Genomic DNA, 6,998 nt, shown 5'->3' with positions numbered 1-6,998 from the left:
GTTAAAGAAAGGAATAACAGTTCAAAACCAATTCACATTGAGGTTTAGTGATGATTCAATTCGGGGCTATGCACGGACTTTTAGAGGGGCAGTTGCTCAAAGTGACCCCATCAAAAAGAAGGCAAGAGGGTTATGGTCATTGCGAATGTAGATTATGTTAATCAACTAGTTAGCTAGCTGCAGGGGTAGTGCAGTGTGCGCGCTCATGTCGGGACAGAGAACCGGGGAAGGTGAATTTTCCAAGATTATAAAAACAAAATCTTAGCTAGTGATAGGCAATTAACTTAAATAAAAGAGAAAATAAAAGTGAAATTATAATGTAATTAAAAAAACGCCTGCCAATCTGAAAGGGCACTTTTCTCCTAGGAGGGCAAAAGGCCAAGTGCTCAGGTACCCTTAGACCTATCTGTACACGTGCCTGTTTAAATTATAAAAGGAAAAGACTGTAATTAATCTATGTAATTCACTATTTCCCTCCACAGTAACCTGTGAATCTACAACCCCTAAGGAATGTATGTTCATAGGTATTTCATAAGAATGGGATAACATCTTGGTTATCTTTACAACCCAATTAAGAAACATTACACTGGCTGGTAATATGGCTCCAACAATGTGAAATGCATGTGACTGGTTTGAATCTTTTTTTGAATCTCTTCCACTATGTGTGCTGGCAGCCAGATGAGAAAGGTTCTTTCTTGTAGGCCTACATGGGCTGATTTGTAAGATTAATACATTGAAGTGATACTGGGAAGGGCAGTGTGCAAGTGTCTCTTTTCATTTAAGATATCATCAAATTATTCCCACGCACATATGCAATATAGATTCTTAATTAACTTTTTCCATTGGCAAATCAAGGACTTGTTATTTTTATTTGTTATTTTTCCGCCCCTAAATATACTTGTTATTTCTACTTTAGCTAAATTGGAAAAATGGCAGGCTTTCTTTTGTAGGCCTACATGAAGAAAAGAATGTGGCGGATTCATAATGAATCTTTACCATTGGCAAACAATCTAACTCAGACCTTACAGATAGAGTTAGAAGTAAATTGAGGACTTGTTATTTTTTCTTTCCCTAAATGTACTTGTTTAATTATTTCTACTTCCTGTATACACTTGCCAGCCTACACCCTTCTTCTGCCTTTCAAAATGAGGTGGCTCTCTATACCTTTGTAATTGTTAAGAATTTTTAAGGAATGTTGGCTTTCTGTCAAGTTATTTCTTAAAGTGCTGTCTGTGCTTTGAAGTGGGAAACAAACATATGGTAATTGAAAGCTAAGAACCTGCCACTTTTTTTTCAAAGCACTCATCTGATGTTTTCTCCCATCTCTCAATCCGTTGCACCGAGAAAATGGCCGTTCTCTAATTAGGAGGTGTTCACCCTCCTGAGGACGTCGATATCGTGCATGTCCTAGTTATTGTGAAATAATGACTACTAATTAGTGCAACTGAACAACTATTGTCTGTATTCGGAGATGCCCTCAGAATAACCTACTGCCAAGCAAATAGTATACCCATTGGGAACACACTGGTTGAATCAACGTTGTTTCCACGTCATTTCAATTGGTAATGTGGGATTGATGAAGTTGCGCTTACTGTGACGTTGAATGCTCTAAAGGAATCTTTAATTATCTGCCTTGCAGGTTATGTTTTGTCCTTTTGTGATTAATTTATTGTGGTGTTGCATTAGGTTAATATCAAACTAAATTCTGCTGTTTTGCAATGTGCTCAAAATTCATGGAACCCAACAGAGCTTGATAAGGGAATGACGATGTAGTCCCAACTAAAAGATCATTAAAAATACTTAAATGCTACCTGTCATTTGAAACCACCAGCTGAGGGTTTGGATAAAAAGGTCCTACAGGATATGCTCTCCATTCCTAGAGGTGAAAGTAAAGCTGTGGTCTGTAAGAGATATAACACTTTCTCACTATACCATGCTGCCAAAATCACAAGGGCCTCCAAGAGTTCTTGGCTCACACGAGGAGGGAAGGATTGGAACGAGGAAGGAAAGGAGGTAGGGTGGAGGTGTAAAGTACACTGTAAAATCCTGTTAATTTACGGTAAAATTCTGGCAGCACAAGTGCCAGAAATAAGACAGAAAACTGCAGACAAAATGTACATAAATAATCCATATAAAAACAATGATTTTATAACATTAACTCCTATTTTAACCTGGAATCCTCTTCTTTTTTTTTGCTGGCATTGGTTGTGAAAATGAACTGGCCAGCTAAAAAGCATAAATAACTCCTTAATTGATTAAAAAATATAGCTAGAACACAGATTATAATCATAATATTACAAAAACCTGTTAAATGTAACCGTTATCAGTTGTGAAAATAGAGAATCCGACCGCGTAAACCCAGAAATGACTCATGAATTGATGCCAAAATATAGCTAGAACACAGATAATTTATTACTTTTCAGGTAAGACCTAGATGCAGACAACATCGAAGTAACAACAGTTTATTAATCTAACAGGGGCATGCAGGTCAAGGGCAGGCAGAGGTCAGTAATCCAGATAGGTTGGGCAAAGGTACAGGACGGCCGGCAGGCTCAGGGCAGGCAAAGGTCAGTAATCTAGAAAGGTGGGGCAAAGGCACAGGACAGCAGACAGGCAGAATGGTCAACACCAGGACAACAGGAACAATCGCGACAGGAGCATAGGGAAAACTGCTGTTAGGCTTGCCGAAACAAAATGAATTGGCAACAGACAAACAGAGAACACAGGTATACATACACAGGGTGTAATGGAAAAGATGGGCAACACCTGTGGAGAGGGGTGGTGACAATCACAAAGACAGGTGAAACAGATCAGGGTGACATGATTGTCATAATATTACAAAAACCTACCCTCAATATAACTGGTATCAGTTGTGAAAATAGAGAATTGGTCAGCTAAGAAACTTACATAATTCCTTAATTGATGCCAAAGTTACACAAAAATACAGATAATTGACATAATATTACAAAAACTTACCCTTGATCTAACTGGCATCAGTTGCGAAACTAGAGAATTGTTAAGTGAAAAAAAAACAGACATTACTCCTTAATTGATGCCAAAATATAGCTAGAACACAGATAATTGTATATTACAAAAAACTACTCTCAATGTAACTATTATTGGTTGTGAAAATAAAGTATTCTCCAGCAAAAAAAAGAAATAGGACATGACACAGGGATTTCCTTATAAATGTATTATAAGATTTATGATGTATATTAAGTTATTCAATACATGTTCAAACCTTAACCTGTGCGTGCAGTGGCATGGCAGAGAGGTAAAGGGGTAGACAGAGAGGGACGGGAGGGGTGTGTTAAGAAGATAATCTCAGTGTACAAACATTTCTGGAACTATACACTTGATAGTTATGGTGTCAAACATTAGAAATTCAATTCAATATATATATATATATATATTTAACATACAGTGCCTTGCGAAAGTATTCGGCCCCCTTGAACTTTGCGACCTTTTGCCCATTTCAGGCTTCAAACATAAAGATATAAAACTGTATTTTTTGTGAAGATTCAACAACAAGTGGGACACAATCATGAAGTGGAACGACATTTATTGGACATTTATTGGATAAACTTTTTTTTTAAATCAAAAACTGAAAAATTGGGCATGCAAAATTATTCAGCCCCTTTACTTTCAGTGCAGCAAACTCTCTTCAGAAGTTCAGTGAGGATCTCTGAATGATTCAATGTTGACCTAAATGACTAATGATGATAAATACAATCCACCTGTGTGTAATCAAGTCTCCGTATAAATGCACCTGCACTGTGATAGTCTCAGAGGTCCGTTAAAAGCGCAGAGAGCATCATGAAGAACAAGGAACACACCAGGCAGGTCCGAAATACTGTTGTGAAGAAGTTTAAAGCCGGATTTGGATACAAAAAGATTTCCCAAGCTTTAAACATCCCAAGGAGCACTGTGCAAGCGATAATATTGAAATGGAAGTAGTATCAGACCACTGCAAATCTACCAAGACATGGCCGTCCCTATAAACTTTCAGCTCATACAAGGAGAAGACTGATCAGAGATGCAGCCAAGAGGCCCATGATCACTCTGGATGAACTGCAGAGATCTACAGCTGAGGTGGGAGACTCTGTCCATAGGACAACAATCAGTCATATATTGCACAAATCTGGCCTTTATGGAAGAGTGGCAAGAAGAAAGCCATTTCTTAAAGATATCCATAAAAAGTGTCGTTTAAAGTTTGCCACAAGCCACTTGGGAGACACACCAAACATGTGGAAGAAGGTGCTCTGGTCAGATGTAACCAAAATTGAACTTTTTGGCAACAATGCAAAACGTTATGTTTGGCGTAAAAGCAACACAGCTCATCACCCTGAACACACCATCCCCACTGTCAAACATGGTGGTGGCAGCATCATGGTTTGGGCCTGCTTTTCTTCAGCAGGGACAGGGAAGATGGTTAAAATTGATGGGAAGATGGATGGAGCCAAATACAGGACCATTCTGGAAGAAAACCTGATGGACTCTGCAAAAGACCTGAGACTGGGACGAAGATTTGTCTTCCAACAAGACAATGATCCAAAACATAAAGCAAAATCTACAATGGAATGGTTCAAAAATAATGGCCAAGTCAGAGTCCAGAGCTGAATCCAATCGAGAATCTGTGGAAAGAACTGAAAACTGCTGTTCACAAATGCTCTCCATCCAAACTCACTGAGCTCGAGCTGTTTTGCAAGGAAAGAATTTCAGTCTCTCGATGTGCAAAACTGATAGAGACATACCCCAAGCGACTTACAGCTGTAATCGCAGCAAAAGGTGGCGCTACAAAGTATTAACTTAAGGGGGCTGAATAATTTTGCACGCCCAATTTTTCAGTTTTTGATTTGCTAAAAGAGTTTGAAATATCCAATAAATGTCGTTCCACTTCATGATTGTGGCCCACTTGTTGTTGATTCTTCACAAAAAAATACAGTTTTATATCTTTATGTTTGAAGCCTGAAATGTGGCAAAAGGTTGCAAAGTTCAAGGGGGCCGAATACTTTCGCAAAGGCACTGTATCAGTATTTTGACATTTTGGTTATAAAACATATGTCAAGTTATTATTCTGTCACCCTAACCCACAACTATCTGGGAGGGGGAGGGGGGGGGGGTAGGACAAGGTATATCGATCCTAGTGCAAAAACACTAGTCAAACTTTACATATACCGTGTCAAACATTCACTTAAAAGCAACTTACAACATGCTAATGTAAAAACATTCAGTTCTATCATTTTGGCCAAGTGTTGATCATCTGCCTGTTTCTTGACTGCGTGCTGCAGTCGGTGGATTTAAGTACCTGTATGTGTGCGTGCGCAAGGCTACTCCCTCCATTCATAGTCTGCGATGTTTGAGATCAGAAAAATAACTTTTGGGATTGATTGCATGCTGCTTTCTTGACTTCTCCACTTTGGACCCCTTATCTGAGTTGATCTTGAATAGGCACCTGCGTTGGACGAAGTAACATAAATAATGTCATTCTATACTAGTGTGTCCGCCCTTCTTAATCACTAGCAGTGGTCCTCTACCCCTTCAGATACAATCATTTGATTTGTTGACTAACAAAATGTACCTGCAAAAATCAATTAATCTAATTTAAAGGGGGCTACATTAAGGATGTTTGCAATGTAATATTAGAAAATGTCTATGATACAGTTAAACAGTGGAACGACAATGTTTTTTCACCAGAAAGTATATTGGGTGCAAAGAAAGTGTATTCTGAAATGCTACATTTCTATTGGCCAACAAGGGACTGGTGTGGTTCTGTTTTGAAATTGAAAGTTGTAGTTAACAGTAAGGCATCCTAGATGACAACACCAGACCAGAGATAGTTTTAACATGCAAACGGCCCTTGCATTGTGTCACATTGTGATACAGCAGACTCTCTAAGATGATGACGAATATGACTTTTAAAAGCATTATATTTTGTGAACTGAGATTTGCAGCTAAGCATGCAGCATACATATTGGCCACATGCCAATTATTTGGAAAGACCTGACATGTTCCCAATTTCTCTATACTTATTAACTTACTTGTAACAAAGAAAAAAAAGTACCTTGTAGATTTCAATCTTGGTTCCAATTAACTACAGAAGTGTATGTTTCTGATTTGCTTGATTAATGACAATGGACTTTCAAAAGGGGACAATAACGATTATTTATTTTTACTTCCTGTAACGTCGGGTGAATGAGTGAGGAGTCAAATGCAGAAAGCGAAGTGAACGAGAAAAACGCTTTAATGTCCTTCAAAACGTAACAGGTCCAAACATGGGTGAATGCCCTAAAACACTGGCGCTAAACAAACCCAAAACCTAGTTACAAACATTGGACAACGAAAACTCAAAACAAACACGATACATCACCAAACCAACAAGCCCGCACAAACACCAGCGGGCAAAACGAACTTCAATAACACCCATCCCAAACCCACAACAAGGAACAGGTGAAAACAATTAGACAAAAACAAACGAAAAGGAAAAAGGGATCGGTGGCAGCTAATAGACCGGCGACGAGGACCGCCGAGCGCCACCCGAGCAGGAAGGGGAGCCACCTTCGGTGGTATTACATTCATTCTCTTGCATAGTTTTATACTGTTTATAAACATCGGAAATAGTATTTTTTAACGAATTATCTGCATTTAGAATGTAAAACTAAACTATCCATAAAACAATGGTAAATGTAGTTCTTTATAATGTATATTACTTTATTTCTACAGCTTATTATTGTGGAAAAGGGATGCATGTTTGTAAAAATACAGGAAGTTTCATGTATTTCGCATTTACTGACATTTCCTATTCTACACGACGAAAGTTAAATATAAGTGTATCCCTGTCATTTCACAGTATTCTACCATTATTCATAAATATAGAAAAAATATGTACAAATTAACAGGCCTCTCCTTTGGATAATTCCTAATAGTTTACACAGGATCATGAGTTCATGTTAGAATGTGAACATGTTACCAGTCTTTTGACTTCTCACGCAGCACCC

The 6,998-nt window shown here is 38.3% G+C and overlaps 1 long non-coding RNA gene across 2 annotated transcripts; it reads right to left on the bottom strand.

Moving 5' to 3' along the window:
• Nucleotides 1-2,447: 2,447 nt before the first annotated feature.
• Nucleotides 2,448-6,417, bottom strand: LOC124007947. Of its 2 annotated transcripts, none has more exons than XR_006834039.1 (4): nucleotides 6,042-6,417; nucleotides 5,309-5,455; nucleotides 2,977-3,005; nucleotides 2,448-2,576 (listed from the first exon to the last, which is right to left on the bottom strand). It is a non-coding gene; the product is annotated as an uncharacterized LOC124007947 (long non-coding RNA). The 2 variants fall into 2 exon arrangements; XR_006834038.1 differs by having other exon boundaries at nucleotides 6,065-6,417.
• Nucleotides 6,418-6,998: the final 581 nt, after the last annotated feature.

Source organism: Oncorhynchus gorbuscha, linkage group LG21, assembly GCF_021184085.1.
Source record: "Oncorhynchus gorbuscha isolate QuinsamMale2020 ecotype Even-year linkage group LG21, OgorEven_v1.0, whole genome shotgun sequence".
Lineage (NCBI taxonomy): Eukaryota > Metazoa > Chordata > Actinopteri > Salmoniformes > Salmonidae > Oncorhynchus > Oncorhynchus gorbuscha.
This window is presented reverse-complemented; position numbering and strand designations above follow the sequence as displayed.